We start from the raw sequence: 21,121 nt of genomic DNA, 5'->3' as shown, positions 1-21,121 counted from the left end.
TCCCATTTTTTAAAGACTTTATTTATTTATTCATGAGAGACACACAGAGAAGGAGGCAGAGACATAGAGGGAGAAGCAGGCTCCCTGTGGGGAGAGCCCTATGCAGGACTCCATCCCAGGAATCCTGGGATCATGACCTGAGTCAAAGGCAGATGCTCAACCACTAAGCCACCCAGGCGCCCTGTTTTTCGTTTTTTGTTTTTTGGTTTAATTTTCACTTTATACCACAATGGGATGATGATAAAACTTCAGCATGGCTAAATTGATAGGTGATGTAAGGATAGTAAACTGATTTTATAGTACTCCCATTTTATGATAATGTCTTAAGCTTCTGGAAACTACTTAATTTATTCCTATATAAGATAGAAAACACTGGTACATGAAAATGACGAGTGTTTTTTTTTTTTTTCTTTTAAAGTCAGAATAAAAGTTATAAGAGATGGCATTGTGAGTTTACTCTCTCTGCTCCAGGCACAGTGTGCCAAGCCCTCTATTTACATGTTAGGTAATTTAATCCTCCTATAAGCTCAGAAATAAGGTACTATGGATACTATTTTACACGTGAGGCTTAGAGAGGTCATTGCTTGTGTGTGGTGAGGGGGCTGGTAAGTAAGCAGAACTGGGATTTGTACCAAGGTCTTTGTTATTCAGTGCCTGACTTTTAACCACTAAGAGCTTTTTTATTGTTTATATTCTTTTTCTCTATTTGAAACTTGAATGTTTACCTAACATAGTTTTGTTTTCACTCTTTGCTGTCTGTATTCAGTCACCCTGAAAAAATAAAAAATAAAAAATGCTGAGAATGTTTAAGGGTATTCCTAAAACATACTGTCAGGCAGTCCAGATGGTTTGTTAAATGAGTTTGGTTGCTTTCAGTTTTCTTTGATTTGAAAGGAAACTGTAAAATTTCCACTGCCTCACCTCTGTGCATTTTGGGGGCCTGGTTAATTAGTATTTTGTAAAGTTCTTTAAAGGGTTTATTTATAAACTTGTTAAGGAACTTGACTGGAACATCACATATTTGATTTTAGGATTGTTTTACATTTTAGAAGTGTCAGAGTAGTCCAAGTTTAACAGAAATCACATACCAAATTGTTAATATTTTTCTTGGTGTTCTTTTTTTTTTTTTAACCTCTCGCTTTAGAGAGCCTACACTAATCTTTGCATCGTTGATAGGAAAAAAAAAGCAAGGAAGTTTCTTTTTGTGGAGAGAGGAAATGGCTGTTAGTTCAGGACTTTATCCATATTAGGTATAAACTAAATATAGAAGTGTAATCCAGGAGTGAAGTCACATCCATAAAGTTTCTTAAGCAGAGCTAATGAGATCAGCCAGTGCTTTTGGATCTGGGGGGTATTTTTGTTTGTTTCATTTCATTTTGGGGTTTTTTGTTTTGTTTTGTTTTTAACTTTTGGCTCACTTAAAAGGCTACCAAACTGTTTAGTCCTATGATCTGTCTTCCTTTGTCCTTTGGAGAAAAACCAAACCATTTGCAAGGAATCTTTCTTTAAAACAAACATACGCGCAAAAATTCTGCTTTCTGTATAAATAGTTGCTTATGCCCTTTTTGAGGGAGGTTGTATGATTTCTTTAGTTTCTTGACCCTGTTGTCACTTTCCTGTCTCCAGTTCTTCTCTCTTTATCTTTAGTTGGTTTTATCCTTAAGTTTTTTTCACATGCATTTTTATTGGGAGACTAGACTCTTGTTGTCTTTTGTAAGATTAGTATTTTCTTGGTTTATTCAGTTTTTAACCATTAAGTCAGATCTCAGTGTGGTCAAGTGGTAATAAGAATCTTTGGATTGGTTGGTCATAGATATTGTAGAAGAGAACGAAGGAATAAATTTGTTTCTGGCCAAAGCACACATTGTTCTCAAATAAGGACTCTTAAAAGGCCCCAAAAACATTCTTACTGACAATAACTGTTTTCAGCTTCTGTGCTCCTTCTCAGAGCTCTTTGCGAGCATGTCAGAGCTTTCAGGCACTTAGGAACGTGCTAGGTTTGTGAAGAGAAGAACGACATACCTTTATGGCATATTTTATCCTAAATATTTTGGAGTACACCAAACTTTGTAAAAAAGTTTAACTTAGAATGTAATTTCAAGGGTTTTAGTTCATGAAAACAAATGTCCTCCAAGGTGTTAGCTCCTTCTCTGACCTTGCTGCTCCCTCAGCAGAGTGAATCCTGTGCACTCTGGAGCACTATGTGCACTTGCCTACTCTCTGCCACACTCACCTGAATCATTTCTCATCATATCTTTGTTTCAGGCCAGAGTGTGAATTCCAGGAGATCAGGGATCAGGGGCTATTTTTATCATCTTTTATATTTTCCACCCAACACAATCTCATTGTATAGAAGAAAAAAGCTCATTAGTTCAGTAAGTGTCTATTGGAATTTTGGGGCAAATTGGTATGTGTATTCTGGGGACAGATGCACGTAAGAGTTTTAAGCCTGTTTTTGGTGTTGGTTCTGTATTGCCTCATAGTAAAATACCAGAGATAAAAATAGTGTTTAATTATTGAACTTGAGACCTGTAATTTTGGTTTTATGTCTAGTGCTCCCTAGATAGCCATTGATCTAAACTTAATAATAGATGGGTTTAGAGGTCTAGAATCTTCAAATTACAGAACTGGAAGACCAGGTTCAAATTGTTGTTCTCATCTGTGAAGTGGGTGTGTTTCTTAAAACTAATGTCCAATCTAGTCCGGATTTATTGTATGTACCAAAGTAGCTTTAGTCTTGGGTATCCAGGTCCAGACAGAAAATTGAGACTTGTAATTTCAGTCAGATCTAGACAATTACAGTCTCATAATTAGATGCAGTTTATTAGAAAACAAATATAAATGGAAGTAATAAAAATTCTCTTGATAATGAGGGCAATTTGTCAGGAAAATGAAGAATATTTCAAGAGTGAATTCTTTAATGAGAAATATGTTTATTTTTAAAGATTTATTTATTTGAGAGAGCAAGAGAGAGAGCATGAGTGGGTGAGGGGCAGAGTGGGAGAGAGAAGCAGACTCCCCTCCCGGAGCCCAAGACAGACTCAATCCCAGGACTCTAGGATCATGACCTGAGCCGAGGGCAGATGTTTAACTGACTTAGCCACTCAGGTGCCCCTAGAGTATGTTTTATTTTTCCAAATTATCTGCCTGAAAGATAAAGGGAAGATTTTATTTGTTGTGTTTAAACAAGACAGATACAGAACTATTTATTCTAGGTTAGAACTTGCCTTTATCATATTTAAGGCACCTGTGCATTGAAATGGCAAAAATATTTCAGTAATAAATATGCTATCTTGTACTTTCAGATGTTTGAAATTTATTATAGGCCAGCTAAGAAGATAGACCAGAGGGATGTCTGGGTGGTTTAGTCAGGTAAGCATCTGCCTTCGGCTCAAGTGATGATCTCAGCGTCCTGGGATCAAGCCTCACATTGGACTGCCTGTTCAGTGGAGAGTCTGCTTCTCCCTCTCATTTTACTGTTCTTCCTGCTTGTGTTCTCTTTCTCTGTCAATTTTTAAAAAATATTTTATTATTTATTCGTGACGGACACACAGAGAGAGGCAGAGGGAGAACCAGGCTCCTCGTAGGGAGCCTGATGTGGGACTTGATCCCAGAACCCCGGGATCCCAGGACCCCTTTGACATAAGCCAAAGGCAGACGCTTAACCACTGAGCTACCCAGGCATCCCTGTGTGTCAGATTAATAAATAAAATCTTAAAAAAAAAAAAAAGACAAGCATTCTAAATGTTAACTTTTGATAGCTAAAGTACATTGTGGAGTATATTATTTAAAAAATATTTTGTAATATATTTGAATGAAATTTTTTTTTTTAAATTTATTTTTTATTTTATTTTATTTATTTATGATAGGCACACAGTGAGAGAGAGAGAGAGAGAGGCAGAGACATAGGCAGAGGGAGAGGCAGGCTCCATGCACCGGGAGCCTGACGTGGGATTCGATCCTGGGTCTCCAGGATCGCGCCCTGGGCCAAAGGCAGGTGCTAAACCGCTGCGCCACCCAGAGATCCCTTGAATGAAAAATTTAAACATAGATAATCCAGAATAAGATACCAGAGAAAGATTCATTCTTTTGTGTGTTTATTGACTGCTAATATTTTATGTTAAAATTAGCATTTTTGATTGCAATTTTTCATTATTATTAATCCACTGTTCTTAGTTATTTACAGGTCCAAAATTTAGCTATTAAACAGAACTGTAATGTGTGTCTTTATAGCCAGTTTTCTGTGCGTAATCATATCATGTAATTCTGTTTTTAAAGTTGCTCACGTATCTTGTTTATCCTCTGAATTCTTTATTTTTATTTTGCTTACTTAAAGTGTAATCTCTTAAAAAAGAACTTCCTGGATAATTTAGATTTTTTATAAAAGGGGAAATTGGATTTTTGACTCTACTGCTGAACTCTTAGTGGAATTTCTAGGTCTGGGAACTTGTTGATAAAGAGAAATACCTTTCATCCACTAAATCAGGTAGCTGCCATAAACACAGATGGGGGAGGAAATTTTCTTTCACTCCCAGGTCTCTTTCTGAATCTAGTTTATACTACAACATGTATATTTTTTAACTGCCCTTAGGAAAACCGGCTGCTGTTTTGACTTCCATAAGAATTTCACCCCCTGCCATCCCAGCAGGTTTGTCTTCGACTGATGAAGGAAGATTCTGGAAGTTAGTGAATTTATCTTTGGTTAGAAGATGTAAAAGAGTGAGTCTTAGACAATGAAAAAATTGGAGATACGTTTTTTTCGTATGTGACCAAAGTGTAAATAACAGTAAAGGGCACATACTTTTTTTAGTAATGTAATTAAGATTTATTTATTTAGATTGATTTGTTTACTTTTTGATTTGTTTACTTTTTAAAAAGATTTTATTTATTTGAGAGAGAGAGAGAGAAAGGGTGTGAAATGGGGGGAGGAGGGAAAAGGAAAGGGAGAAGGAGGAGAGAAGCAGACTCCCTGCTCAGTGATGGCTAGTGGAAGTCAAGAACTTGAGATCATGACCTGAGCCAGAACCAAGAGTCAGAGGCTTAACGAACTGAGCCACCCAGGCACTCCTAATCATGCGTTAATTTGGGCATATATTATTAGTTTTCTATATTCCAGACATTCACTCATTTAAATTCCAGATATTCAAATTCTACATATTTTTATTTAGCATTTAAAAAATGTTGCTCCATGTTTTCTGCCATCTATTATTTCTGATGGAAATTCAGCTGTCATTCCTATCATTTTTCCTTTGTATGCAGTGTGTTGTGGGTTTTTTTCCCCAGCTATTTTAAATTCTTTCTTCATTTCTTCTTCTTTTTTTTTTTTTGGTTTGTTGCTCTTTAGCTTTTAATCATGTATCTGGGTGTGACTTTATATTAATCCTACTTGATGTTCATGAAACTTCTTGAATCTGTAAATTTGTCTTTATTTGGGAAGTTTGGTCATTATTTCTTGTAAATTTTTATTTTATTTATTTATTTATTTATTTATTTATTTATTTATTTATTTATTTATTTATTTATATTTATGATAGTCACACACACACAGAGAGAGAGAGAGAGAGAGAGAGGCCGAGACACAGGCAGAGGGAGAAGCAGGCTCCATGCACTGGGAGCCCGACGTGGGATTCGATCCCGGGTCTCCAGGATCGTGCCCTGGGCCAAAGGCAGGCGCCAAACCGCTGCGCCACCCAGGGATCCCCTATTTCTTGTAAATTTTTATGCTTCATTCTTTCTCTTCCTCTCCTTCTGAGACTTTAACTAAAATATAAACCTTTCAATATTTTCCCATGGGTCTTCGAAACCCTGTTGATTTTTTTCACATTAAAAAAAAATTCTTCTGATTAATTTTTTGGCTTTGTCTTCACATTCATAGACCCTTCATTCTTTTCTCTATTCTACTGTTAAGCTAAGCCCAAATAATGATTTTTAAAAATTTTCAGATAGTGTGTTTTTAGTTCTCAAATTTCTATTTTCAGTCTTTCTCTGCTGGCATTTTTTTATCTTTCTTTATCATGAGCCTGTATTTCTTTCTTTCTAAAACCTTTTTTTTAAGGTGAGGGGCAGCAGGAGAGGAAAAGAAAAAAAAATTTTTTTAAAGGATTTTTATTTGAGAGAGAGAGCAAGCATGAACTGTGGGGGAGGGGCAGAGGAAGAAGCAGACTTCCTACTCAGCAGGGAGTCTGATGCAGGGCTCAATCCCAGGACCCTGGGATCATAACCTGAGCTGAAGGCATATGCTTAACCAACTAAGCCACCTGGGCATCTTGAGCATATATTTCTTTTCTGTTCTTGAGCATTGTTATATTAACTACTTGAAAATCCTTGCCTGCAAATGACAGTGTTTGGGTCAGTTTAGGGTGTGTTTCCTTGATTATTTTTTCTCTTGAGAGTGGGTTGCATCTTCCTGTTTCTTCCTGTGGGGGATAATTTTGAATTGGATTCTGGATATTGTGAATGACAAATTGTAGAAATTTTGGATTTTGTTCCTCTGAAGAGTATCGATTTTGCCTTTTTTTTTTTTTTTAAGGTAATTAAGTCAGCTTAATTTTTTCAGAACTCAAACTGCAAAACTCTTTCCCCTGTGGTGGGTGACAACTCAGATTTCAGTGTAGTTCTTTTAGCTGTCCTGCTTGGAATCTGTACTGTGCATGTATATGTCAGGGACTAGCTAGATATTTGGGCAAAGTTTTATGCAGATTTTAGGGCTGCTGTTCTCTGGCTCTCTTTTTTATGGTCTTCTACCTTATTTTCTGTGGTGATGGTTGTTCTGAACACAGTTCTTCTATCCAGCAGAACTGTGAATTTACCATTGGGGTTTTAGCTGCTCTGCATGGCCCAAGATTAAAAGATAAAAATAGGGGAAACGTGTCCCTTCTTCCAAATGTGTCCCTTCTTCAAAATGTTATTAAAAGATAAAAATAGGGGAAACTTGTCCCTTCTTCCAAATGTCAGTTCCCCTCCAGCATCTTCCTACTTTTGTTTACTCTCTGGTGCTGTCAAGTGATTGCTTTGGTCTAGAAGTTATCATTGTTATGGGGGCAGAAGGTTGATCTATGGGAACTTCTGGCCATACCAAAAGCCTCAAATTGTTTGTTTATTTATTTAAATATTTTATTTATTTATTTATTTGAGAGGGAAAGAGATTGAGAGGGAGTGAGAGTATAAGAGCAGGGGGAGGGAGAAGCTGACTCCTTGCTGAGCAGGGAGCCTGGGGTCAAGACCTGAGCCAAGGGCAGATGCTTAACCAACTGAGCCACCCAGATGCTCCTGTTTATTTATTTATTTACTTAAAGGGTTTTAAAGTAAGTTCTACACCCAGCATGGGGCTTGAACTCACAACCCCAAGATCAAGAGTCATGTGTTCAACTGAGCCAGCCAAATGACCCTCAAATTATTTTTTTAAGGTTAACTTTATAATTATAGAATGTTTTTATTTATTTTATTTTTATTTTATTTTTTTGTAGAATGTTTTTAGATTTATAGGAAAAATGCAAAGATAGTACAGAGAGTTCTCAAACTGATTTTATTTTTTAATTTTTAAAAAAATTCAATTTGCCAACATAGTATATCGTTAGTTTCATTTAAAAAAATTTAATCAAACTGATTTTAAATGAAGTTTTCTTTTTAATATTTTATTTATTTATTTGAGAGAGACAGAGCATGCATGTGAATGCACAAGCGGGAGTTGGGGGTAGAGAGAGAGGGACAAGCAGGCTCCCTGCTGAATGTGGAGTCTGATGAGGAGCTCAGTCCCAGTACCCTGAGATCATGACCTGAGTGGAAGTCAGACACTTAACCAACTCAGCCACCTAAGTGCTCCTAAATGAACACATTTCTAAAATATATCAATGCTTCCTTGACTTCTTAGAATGCTGAATTTAAGTGCCCATTAATGTTCCGATGAATTCAGTAATGCCACAATGGCCTGGGGAACTGTTGAGGTATGGAAGACTAGTTTTGCCTTTCTGTTAAGTGGCCTCAGCTATTAGGCTTTTTGAATCTAGATTTCTTTTGTGTGTGTGCATGCATGGATGCATGTGTGTGTTTGTGTGTGTTTTCTCTTTCTTCCTTTGCCAGCTTAGCTCTGTTGATGCAGCCCATTTCCTTAACTTTTTTGTTGTAGTTTGGTAAGCCAGATAAACTTGTTAAAATTTGTTTGGAATAAGAATAAATAATTTCTGAGAACTTGAATGTTGAGTTGATGAGACTAGGTACATGACCTTTAGTACATGGTCTTGGTGTTAACTGGTGTTGGTTGTACAGAGGCTTGTTCTCCAGGCGTGTGCTGACCAATATGAGCCACTAGGCATATGTGACTGTTGGGTGCTCGAAATGTGTTTAGTTTGAATTGAGATGTACTATAAAATCTATACCAGATTTCAAAGATTTAGTGCAAAGAATATTATTGTTATATCAATTATGTGTTGAAATTATATTTTAGATATGTAGAATTAAATATTTAAATTAATTTCACCTGTTTCTTTTTTTTTACCTTTTTAAAAAATATGGCTACTAGAAAATTTGAAATAAAAGTTGTAGATTATATTATATTGATTGTAGTTTAGGTAATTTCATTTACTTGGTAGTAATGTCCATATGAATGGGATGGTGGTTGTACTGTAAAATCATGAGATTAAGCAGCTAAGATTCCAGCATCTCTCTTTAACCTTGGTTTGGTGTAGGAAATTGTAAAAGTGCTTAATAGCATGAACCTCAGACAGCAAACTTCAGTTCTTCTACTACTTAGTTACTTGAGTTACTTTCCTCTGAAATATGAAGAAAGCAGTATCTCACTTCATATGGTTATTGTATTAACATATATAAAACATTTTCATAATAGTGCATATCAAGTGAGATACAAACTACTGAATTAAACAGTAGCTGTTAACTTGTTTCTAGGCTACTTTGGTGACATTTTCATTTGTTCTATTTGATTCCTATACAGGGAGTAGAATCAAGGTTGATCCAGATAGGAAAAAGGATTCTGCTTTTGGTTACCTTTTTTTTTTCTTTTTTGTCATTCAGTATTTTAAATTATATATGGTATGTAATTTGCTCTGAAGAAGTAATAGACTTTATTCCTTCTATCTTAGGATTTTGGTGGGTGAATGTAAATTAAACATTTCAACAGAAATTGTTTTTGTTATAGTTCTGCTGTGCTGAAGTGGAAAGTCTGGTCATTGTATACCTGACACTGTTTTAATAAACGATTCTAGCTGAGGCATTTCAGATTTGATTTGAGTATAGATTAGAGCCTTTGTTTTCATTTTCAGTATGTGCTTCAAATATGTAACAGAACAAAAAGTACTCAATAGAATCTTTTTCAATTGTCATTCATTCCCTACTTTATTTAGGCTAGTCATTTTGAGTGATTACTTTGAATTCAGCATTTTTTCAAGCAAAATGAAGCATTCTAAATAAGTTCTGTCATCTTTAAGCAGTTTAGTATCTTGGCAGTGGTTAGGGACAGGAATAAGATTGTCATGTGTAAACATTTTGAACATTTTCTTTTATAATTTTCTTAAATCCTTCCCTCACAAAAGAAGGAAAAACAAAATAGTACAGAGAGGTATAAAGTTAATACAACTGTCTCCACCTCCCCTAAAGTGTGTCATGTGATCATCAATGTCAATTTTGGTTTGTGGCCTTTCACACTTAAGAAATATTTTTAAACCAAGATGATGTATGGTTATTTCTTGAAAGGATTTCTCTATTTTTCCAGCAAAGTATAGGCACACCCCCACCCTTATCTTGAGGCTTTCCTCTACACAGTTGCTCAAACCAGTAAACTTGGAGTTATTTGATTACTTTCTTTCCTTTACTTCCCACGTATAAATCATCACAAGTCTTTAGGATTGTACCCTCTCAGTTCAATTTAATCCATGCATTTCTTTCTAACTCCATTGCCTTGAATCTAAGCCACATTCCAAGTCTCCTAGTGTACATTCTTCACCAGCTTTATGTCCCCAGCCTGTTCTCCATATGGTAGCAAGTATTATTTATTGTCTTAAAATGGAAGTTGGATTTTTGCCCTAATATGCCCCTACCCTTCAGTGGTATTCCATTACCCCATTCTCTAGCATTTCCCCCAAGCTCCATGAAGTCAGGAAATTGTTCTCTACTTAGCACATACTTTGTTACTGAGCACTTACCAGATGCTAGGCAGTGTTTTAAGAATTGTCATATTAACTCCTTTAATCTCCTAACTATGAAGTAGGTAATCCTCATTTTATGTATAAGGAAACAGAGTCCCCATGAGGTTAAGTACCCGGTATCACATAGTAGGTTAAGTAGAATATCAAACCAGACACTCTGCTTCCAGAGTCCTTGTTAACCATTGTATTAAATGATCTCTTTTTGCACAGTAGGCACTTGGTAAACATTTCAAATAAGCAAATAAATATTCTCTCTGTAAACAGAAAATTCAAACTCCTGAATATGGTCTAGAAGATCTTTCATGATCTAGCCCCTGCCAACACCACTCTCCTACTTCCACTGGGTCTTGCACGGCTAGCTCCTTCTCATTCTGTAGGCCTAGGAGATCTTTTCTGATCATCTTATTTAAAGTAGGTGCTCCTTATCCTTACTCTTAGTACTCTGTTTCCCTTTTGGCACTTATTGCAGTATACAGTTTTTAACTTGATACCTTGTTTATTTCACAGAAATCTAAATTTCAGGAGGCCTCAGGTCTTATCTGACTCACTCACAGTTGTTTACTCAGTGTCCCCTCCCAGGGCTTGGGAGATAATGTGTCCTCAGTAAGGGTGTGTTGCATGTCCAATAAACACACCTGGGGCCTGGACAAGAAGGTGTTCTTTCTGTGAGCTGTCCTGAGAATGAGGAAAAAAGCCTATAGTTTGAACATAAATGACAAATGCTACCCAGCACTCTGAAATTCCAGAGCAAAGTTTAAATTACAGCCTATAGAATATAGAATTAATTGTAAACAAACCAGAGCCCTGGAATGGCTACTATATCTCCTTTAGCTTATATTGAGAACTTTTTCTTTCCTTACCATATAATGTTTTTGTTCTTCCTGCTGCTCATAATTGGAGATAAATGGTGAGAATGTTTGGAATACTTAAGGTTGTGAAAAACAGAAAACTACCTCAAATTGCTTTAACCACTAAGGAAACATATAATGAAAGAAGTATATAGTAGAGGACGGCCCCATGTGTAGTATGTCAAGGTCTGGCTCCCTTCTTTGTGATTTTCTTGGCTCTGTTGTTTTTTGGTGGTGTTTGCAGTCTCTGGCTTCTGTCAGGTTGGCCACAGCAGCCACAGGTTTCACATTCAAGGGTTTCCTCTTCTGGTGTCTTGGTCTTAAGAGCAGGAAAGTTTTCTCAGGAGACTCTTGTCAACTAGAATTGGATCTAATCCCCAGGTCTTGCCACTAATCACTGGCAAGAGGAATGGACCTATCATGACTGGCTTAGAATTAGTCAGGATTTACTTCTAATTTGGGGGATTGGGTCCATCATCTTGGGGGAAGGATGAACAGATGCCTGATCAAAAATTGAAATTCTGTCAGCAATAAAAAGTGGGAGAGTGGGTGTTGGGCAGGCAATTCTTGGAGTTTGTGGCTTCTGTGGTTTGTTAGCTCTATCCCAAGTTCACCTGGAAAACTAAATTTTTGAGAAGCTTTAATAAGAAAGATTTAACATAGTGTTTCCCCCGCCCCCCATACTGATAACCTGAAGCACATTCTTTGTAACTTAGAGGCTTTTGTTTTTAGCAATCAGTAGAAAGCTAATAAATAATAAGGCATCTGCAGTAGATGAGGTCCTATGGGAAGACAAAAAAAAGTGTACACCATCTCAGTGAAGTTATAGTTTAGCCCAGGAGATACATTAAAGGGATATGAATAGTAAAGTAATAATACATAGTGACAATTTAAGAGATCACAGGGCAACTCAATATTAATTGTTAAATAAGGGGCACAGGCTTGCTATTCCTTGACATTTGTAAGAGATGCAGAAGCTTGAGCCCCACCTCAGAGCTACTAAATCAGAAGCTGCATCTTAACAGGATCTTCTGATGATTTCTGTTGACATCTGAGTCTGAGAAGCCAGAGTAGAAGTTGAGAGGACATGTAACTAATTTGGGCTAGAGTGATCTAGAAAGGTTTCTAAGAGATAAGGTTTGCGTTTCATGTAAAGGACAGGTATGGCAGTGGAAGATACTGTGATTTTGAGTCACAAAAGTGTCCAGGTTCATGTGGCCTTGTACCAGACAAATGGGAAGGGATAAAGGAATCGTGGTATAGCGTCCTCAAGAACATGGATTGGGAAGGCATATAGGGAAAGGAGAATAGAGAACTTTTGCACAGACTTCAGTTTTAAAGACTATTGCACATATTTACAGGCTTCTTTTTATTTTAAATTAACTTATTAGCTCTTTTAGGTAATTAAATCATAATTTGGTCATTTACTAACGGAAATAGAACTAGCCTGAGAAATTATTGGAAAATGAATTCTGTTTCCCATTTGACAGGTTTAATTATCCATAGTTGTGAGTGGAAGAAGCTTTAAAAAGAGAACTGTATCACAAAATCATGACATTTAGCTAAAACTGGGCTAAATTCTGTATTTCAGTGATTTCCTCCAAGAACCTTCAAGTATCTTTGAGTCTTTATGACTTTAGTAATAACTATAAATTTTAGGTTATTTTATATGGTTAAGCATGATAAACTTTGTTTATACTTTCAGTTGCCTCATTTTTTGATATTTGAAAGTAAAATACAACAAAAACATATTTTTCGATAGTTTTGAATGATTCCTCAATTTGGTGATTTAGTCTGAAGCAAGAGAACATCAAGTCTCCTGTTTAAAAGCTGAATTCACAACTCAAGGGAGTAGCCATGGCAAGCCCATAAAACTGAAACTCACAAAATCATGATTTACTGGGGGATGTTTATGACACTTTTGATAAAATGTTAAAGTATGGTTTCAAATTGTTGGGAAGCATTTTTTTTTTTTTTTAAGATTTTATTTCTAAAGAATCTCTATACCCTTTGTTGGGCTCTCACAACCCTGAGATCAGGAGTCACATGCTTCACTGACTGAGCCATCCAGGAGTCCCATAGCAGAATGTATTTTGAGTTACACTGTATCCTGTAATGATTTTCATTTTTAGTGTGTTTTCACATTCTTAAATTCCTGAGATTCAACTTTGTAGACCAAGGTAGGAACCATGTCTTTTCTTACTCATCACTAGATCTCCAGTATTTAGTGTAGGTCCTCACATGGTTGATGGATGATTAAGAAATAAACATTTTTAATTTAAAAAGATTGATTTTTATGTGTCCTTGGAGATAATATATAGATGGCACAGTAAAAGTGAGTAATAGTTAGAAACTTTCACAGAAGTGAAAACTAAATGAATAATTTAAAAACCACTAAATTGGAAATAATTTCACACTTTCAAATTGCAGGTATAAGAACAGTACAAAGACCATCCTTTACCTGGTTTACCTATTAACTTGCTACCCTATTTGTAGCATAGGTTCTCCTTCTTTTAAGGTTGCATACAGTGTATTCCCTAAGAGTAGGAATATATATCTTGTATCACAACATTATAGTTACCAGCTTCTGTAAAGCAGTTTCCAACCTCCCACCCCCCATCCCAGACCCCCCTTTCTAGAAAGGAAAACTAAAAGGCAAAGAGGTTAAGTGACTTATCCACTTATAAATTTATAAAGCTTCTAAGTGGAAAACCTAGCCTGTTTTTCAGGTTAGGTATTGATTCATGTCCCTAACATCACAGAAAAATCTTTTCTTCTTTTTTTTCTTTTTCTCCTGACAAGTCAAATCACTTAGTAATATAATATAGTAATTACAATTTGTAATTGTTCTTCTAAACCAGATATAACCATCCCACAGCATAAAGAAGTTGATCTCTAGAGGACTCTGTGTCACCATAATATCCTTAACATTATATTTGGCCCTGTAAGACAAGCCCTTAGAAACATCATTATTACATTGTTTTGCTTTTGCTTCTTAGTTTGTGTAAATAAGAATATTCTTGAATTTGAGTGTTTAGGTTTTTTGTTTTTTTAGATTTTATTTATTTGAGAGAGAGAGTGCACACAAGTTGAGGGGTCAGGGAAGAGAAGGAGAGAAGCAAACTTCCCATTGGGCACAGAGTCCGATGTGGGACTCCATCCCACAACCCTCAGATCATGACCTGAGCCGAAACCAAGAGTAGGTTGCTTAACCAACTGAGCCACCCAGGCGCCCCTGAGTGTCTAGATTTTAAAGAGCTTTTAGGTTGGCTTGGCTTAAGTCTTGATATTTCTTGCTTTGAGGACAGATAGAGTAGTATTCCTTTAAAGTAGGAGGCTGTTATTTACCAAAGCTGCATCTAACAAATGGTGATCAGGTTGCTGGTCTACAAAGAGCAGAGTCCAAAAGGCATCACGAGGAATTCAAAGTCTAACTGTGGAGTAAACTTCTTTCCAGTCATTATTTTTTGGCATGTTTTTCCTCTGTGTCAGTGTTTACTAAAATATAGTCTGCCCACCGTATGCATCAGAATTAGAATTGCTTGAAATGGCTTGTTAAAAATTGCAGATTCCTGGACCCCACCAAAGATATACTGAATCCAAATGTCTGGAGACAAGGCTTGGTAACCTGCATTTTATTTATTTAATTTTTTTAAAAAGATTTATTTATTTGAGAGAGAGAGTGTGTGTCCACGTGTGAGCAGGGGGAGAAGTAGGGGAAGAGGGAAAGAGAATCCCAAGTGGACTCCCCACTGAGCATGGAGCCTGACGTGGGGCTTGATCCCATGATGCAGGAGATCATGACCTGAGCTGAAACCAAGAATGGCACCCTCAACCAACTAGGCCAGGCAGCCAGCAATCTGCATTTTATTAGGGCATGGGAACAACCTTGGATGCTACCATTTTCTTGATTGGTATCACCAAGTCCTGAGGTATACTCTCCAGGTTAGGACCTGTGCAATTTAGGGAAGAACAGATTCGTGTGAAATTACATGAGGATACCCAACTACCAAGGTTAGATGAAACTCTGGGCTAGGCTGTTTGAGTTCCACATAAAACATTTATCTTTCTGAAAATGAACTCTCTACTCTCCCCAAACAAACTCTTCAGCTATATTCATCTAGTTAATCCTTATATTTTCTGATTTGGCAGATGGTGGTAGTTAACTAAGCCCCACTTACGTAACGCCATCACTTCCTGGCTGTGTGACTTTGAAAAAGCGACTTCTCTGGGCCAGTTTTCCTCTTGTACAAAAAGGAAACAATAACATGACCTACCTTGGTATATTGTCAAGGGGAACTGAAGGAGTTAACACATCCAAGGGCTTAGACCAGCACAATGGTCTAAAACCAGGGGGGACAGGAGGGAGTTGTTCATTGTAAGCCTTCAAGCTTTTTGATATTTGTACTGTGCACATGAATCTTTATTTTCAGGAAAAATAAAGTAACTAGGGATTCTTTTTTTTTTTTTTAAAACTAGGGATTCTAATGGCTAAGTGCTGAAGAGCCCGTTGTTAGGTCTTGAGTCCGTGAAATATCTTTAAGGTCAAATAACGTTTACCTAAACTCTTACCATGTGCCAGGAACTGTTTGTGTCCTAACTAATTTGACCCCCTAATAACATGGTAGAGGAAGTCAAGTTTTACAGATGTTAAGTAACTTTCTAAAGATTACACGTCTAATAAGTAGTGAGGTCAGCCTTCAAATCCAGATTCTAAACCTTATTGTTTCCTCGATTCTTTGCAGACTCCGTAGAAGGATGATAGCTTATTAAACTTTAGAACTCTAAATCTGGTTCTAGCATGTACTTAGGAAAAACTCTGAAAAAGTGAATAATAGAAACCAGGTGACTTTGCCCATTTATCATGTTGTTTTGAGACTTCTATGTTAATCTCAGTCAAAGCAAGTCATTTTGTGTATCCAGATAGCTAAGTTAGATAGAATCCACCCTAAAGGTAAATGAAGCCTAATAATTCTTAAATTTATTCTTTTGGCATCCTGTTTTATGTATTCCCTAGAAAATGTGTCAGGGAAAATAATTTAATCATCAGAAGCACATTTTTGCCTTCATTTCTCAGGTTTGTCTTTCTTACCCTAGTCACCATCACCCCCACTCCTGTCCCTTAAACACAAAGAAATAGAGAGGAATGAAGTTCAAGCTCACCTTCTTGGGTGTTTTAAAATGACTATTCTAACAACTGATTAAACTAGGTTTTCTAAGTGAGCCATTCCTTAACCTTGAATTAGTAAAACATTAAAATGTTTATGGCATCAACCACTGACCCCTATTTAGCAATGTAGGAGTTAATCTTCCAGTTTCTGATTAAATACTGGTATTAAGCAATTTGGGAATTACAACAGAGGCCTGGAGGGAGGAGGGTGAGGAATAGTGTGTACGAGGAACCCCAGAAAGCAAGTTAAACAAACTACCCCTGTTATAAGAACAAAACTTAAATGAATGCTAAGACTCATCCTTTATCTGGAAATTGGTGGTTATATCTGTGTCAGTGAGATTATTCAAGTTTTTGCTTTATTTGGGCTTCCTAATATATTTTTTAAAGATTTTATTTTATTTATTCATGAGAGACACAAACAGGCAGAGACATAGGCAGAGGGAGAAAGAGACTCCTTGTAGGGAGCCTGATGCAGGACTCCATCCCAGACCTTGGGATCACACCCTGAGCTGAAGGCAGATGCTCAACTGCTGAGTCACCCAGGCATCCTGGGTTTTCTAATTTTTGAGAAAATATTATGGGCATGTATGTTTTTTGTATAATATGAATCATCATATTAAAACTATGTATTCCGAATTAAAATCTTGTCTAGTATGTGTATATTTATACTTGTAATTTGTGCCAGTATATCTAAAACAGCTTTATTGAGATAGGATTCATGAACCGTATAATGTGTACTTTTGAAGTGTTTTTTAGTATATTCAGAGTTGTGCAGCCATCACTACAGTCCAATTTTAGAACATTTTTAGCACTCCAGAAAAAAGAATCCCTGTATTTGTTAGTATTCATTCCCCACCCTTCTTTCCTTCCTGCCCTACAAAAGCCCTAGGTAGGTAACTACTAATCTTCCTTCTGTTTCAGTGGATTTGCCTATTTTGGACATTTCCTATAAATAGAATCATATAATATGTGTTTTTTTGTGATGAACTCCTTTCATTTAGCATAATTTTTCAAAATTCATCCTACGTACAGCCTATATCAAAATACCTCATTGCTTTTTATTGTTGAATACTATTCCACTGTATGGATATACCACATTTTCTACATTTTAAATTTTGCTTTCTGAATTTAATACTTCTGAGAGACTTCCACTTCTGGGAAGGCAGAGTAGGTGAGTGTCTTTTTTTTTTTTTTTTTTGCCCTGATCTGTCCCAGACTCAGAGCTATAGGAGCTGGCAGCTGGAAGCACCAACAGATGCAGACAAGCTCTAATAGAGGTCTGTCTGCCCTCTCTAGCCAGAGGGCCAGGAGAGAGGCAGCCTAAGCTTAAGACAGAAGACTTTCAGACAACAGCTGCTTTACTTCAAACACCACGGAGAAAAACCATGACCGGACTGCCCATGCATGCACAAAGGCCACATGGGCAGCCCAGACTTCTACCCTCTGGCTGTGGTCGGTAATGAACAGATCGTTTAGTGGTTGGCCTTGGGTGGTCTCCAGTGGTTCGTAGTTGCAAACAGTGCTTCAGTATGCCTCCTTCTTACTTGTGTCTTTGGGCATCTATATAAATGTTTCTAGAAAATAAATTTATACCAATGAAATTGTTAGATGAATAGCATAAATGAAGCCTTCAAAAATAACTGTTAGATGGATGACATCAAAATATGGAAATATATAGGAAGTGTGATTTTTTTCAGTTTACTTTTCTCTGTGCAGAGTGGGCTATCATTTCTGTTCTGTCTTCCAGTTCAGTGATTCTTTCTTTCCCTGTCCCTTCCATTTGGCTGTTGAGCTCATCCTCTGAGCTCTTTTTTTGTTGCTGTTACTTAATTGTTTAGTTATAGAATTTCTTTCTGGTTCTTTACATCTTCTGTTTGTTTTCTGAGGCTGTATTTTCACTTGTTTCAAGCTGTTCATAATTGCTCATTGAAGCACCTTTATTATGGCTGCTTTAAAATCTTTGTCAGCAGATTCTAAAACCTCTGTCATACTGGTGTCAGACATTATTGATTGCCTTTTTTCATTCAGTTTGATGTGGTTCTTAGTATGACAAGTGATTTTTGATCAAAACCTGGACATTTTCATATTATGAGACTCTGGATCTTGTTTAAACTTTGTTTAAACTTCTCTAGCACTCCAGTAAGACTTCTCTGACTCTGCTCTGGAGGAGAGTGGGAGGGGAGAAGGGCATGACACTGCCTTGTTACAGACAGATAGAGAATGAATATCTACAGTGGCCTCCACCCATACCCCTGGACTGGCTCCTCATTCCTGCCAGGCAGGAGTGGGAGTTCCAGTTCCTTATGTAGTCTCCCCTGACTCCCAGGAGAGGTAGTCTCATTACTTCTGGTTGATGGTGAACGTCCTGACTGCTGTATACTGGGCCTTGTCTGACCCCACCTGAGTGGGGAGGAATAGGGCTTCATTTTTCTGGCTGGCGGGGTTGAAAGCCCTGGCTCCCTCTGGCCCTCTGGGACACCATTCTGGTGGGCACATTACAGCCGGTGGAGGGTTGATTACATTAAATTGAGAATAAAATAATGTAGATTATAAAAAAGTTATATATAGTGTGATCACATTTTTCAAAGAGAAAAGCAGTATGCACACAATAAAAATCTGGAAGAATAAGTAACTAGTGAATGGTTCAAAGGTAGGGGAACTCTGACTTTCTGCAGGGTTTCAGTTTTTGATTACTTTTAACATAATGAATGTACTGTTAGAAGCAGTAAAAAAAAAAGTAAAGTTCTTGTTTTTAGAAGTGTACTTAGATGCTATTCTTAGATATACCTATGTGTTGATATTTTTATTGCTATAATAAAAAATGGGGGTATAGAATAAAGGTATCCTGATTTTCAGAGTATAATGCTTTCTACCATAACATCCTCCTCAATTGTGCCAGTAAATTATGTTCAATGTAGTTCATATTGAAGAGCATGATTTTGATCCTTGAATCGAGTAGAATTTTATTGAAATGTTGAAATGCAATTTTATTATTACAACATGCATTAAAGGAGGAAGTTTTTGACTTATGACTTCTAGAAATCCAAATTTTTCCAGTTTCCCTGTATTTGATGAAAACATTATCTGGTTATTAGCTCCCAATCTTCTCATGCTATTAAAAGTTCAGAAAAACTTGTACTTGGCAATGTTTCTTATTTGAATTTTTATGAGTTTTGGGAGTAGTTAATTAAAATAGCAGTTTTTCAGATCTTTCTTGAAGGGTACACATACTTTTATTTGTGTGCATAAAAGAATAGTTTTATAAGGAGTAGGAGATGTGTAACAAGCTTCAGATATGTCTGAGAGAGTAGAGTACATTGGTAAAATGTGCTAGAAAATTGTAGAAAAAGGAGGTGATGGGAAAGGGGGAGTTTGCATCTTGACTAGGTCGTTATGCAGTGTCTATGTCCCAAGATTTCTCTGTCCATACTCTAGCATATGCTCTGCAGACCATTGTAGGAAATTGTGGTGTGGTATATTTTTGATCTGTAGCCAATCGCTGTTTATCTCCAGCTTTGCCTTTGTTTTAATAGCTTTCCAAGTGCCTACCTGTAACATCTTTACTACAAATTCTTTACCGATACAATTAACACTATGACAGGCATCTTTGGAAATTATGGTTCATTTTATAGATGAAACAAATGGAATAAGACAGATTGAGTCAGACTTGTTCTTTGTCTACCAGACTTTATTGCTTCTTCAGTAAGTCTGAAATTGGTATACATTTTCTTGTAGTTCTATTTCTGCTGCTAATACCGAGAGGGGAAAACAAAACAACAAGAATGATGATAAGATTTAACTATCTAAAGCTACAACCTTGTGTACATATACAAATCATCAAGCAGTATGGAAAGATAGTATTTTACCTTTTTATCATCTGTGATAAACTCGTATGGTACCGGTGTCCTGTAGGTGTTGGAATGGCCAGCATCTTCAAAAAAAGCAACTTTGAGTACCACTTTGTTACGTTGTATCATAGGATGACTTAGTGCTATGAAGAGACTTGTGCTTTATTTATTTTTTTAAAAAGATTTTATTTATTTATTCATGAGAGACACAGAGAGGCAGAGACAGAGGCAGAGGGAGAAGCAGACTCCCTGTGGGGCACCCAATTTGGGACTTGATCCCAGGACCCCTGGATCATGATGTGAGCCAAAGGCAGATGCTTAACCACTGAGCCACCCAGGCACCCCGGGACTTGTGCTTTAAAGGAGTATCATCCTGACTTTCCCATACCGGTGTCTCTCAGTGTGTTGTACAGACACTTTGCCTTGTGATCTCCTTCAGTGCCAGGGTGCCCCACCCAGGAATTCTCCTGAATCAGAATCTTTGGATTTAAGGCCCAGAAATCTTCATTTAAAATGTTTATTTAGATGATTCTTAATCATGTGAAAGTTTAAGAACTAGGCCTTCTTTTCAAAAAGTCAGGTTTTGTGCAAGTTGCAGTACTAGAAATGAATATGACTCACCCTGGTTACAATTCTGTGTATGTTTCGTTTCTGATAAAGAATGATTTAAAAAAAAAAAAAAAAGCCAAGTGCACTTGTGCAACTCTCTCCTGTCTGATTAGGGTAGGGTTCTGGGATCCTCCTTTTATGCCCATGTATTTTGTTAGTTGTATTACATTTAGTCAGGTAACTGCTTTTATTATTATTTTTTACTCCACCCTATTTCCCCAGTAGTTTAGGAATTAGTAACTTTACTAATGTAAGCATCTTACTGACGTGGCTTCTGAGTATTTTGAGAATTACTTTGGGATGATAAACAGAAACTTGAACCATGCATCTTTGAATGAGCTGTTGAAAGTTATTTCTGGCTTTTTCCACAGACTTTGTGGTGAAATGGGCTGTGTTGCTTCCTAGCAAAGTGTCAGAATGTTCTCTTCCAGCATACTGGCTTGCTTTCCCTGTTCCTGTTCCCTGCTTTCCTCATCCCTGCTTTGT

General features: G+C 36.9%; 1 protein-coding gene across 1 annotated transcript in view; it reads left to right on the top strand.

Annotated features, from left to right (window-relative positions):
* The window catches only part of CLIC4 (chloride intracellular channel 4), a 70,058-nt gene that overhangs the window by 15,437 nt on the left and 33,500 nt on the right, over positions 1 to 21,121 (top strand). The window lies entirely within an intron of this gene.

Source organism: Canis lupus, chromosome 2 (genome assembly GCF_003254725.2).
Source record: "Canis lupus dingo isolate Sandy chromosome 2, ASM325472v2, whole genome shotgun sequence".
NCBI lineage: Eukaryota > Metazoa > Chordata > Mammalia > Carnivora > Canidae > Canis > Canis lupus.
This window is presented reverse-complemented; position numbering and strand designations above follow the sequence as displayed.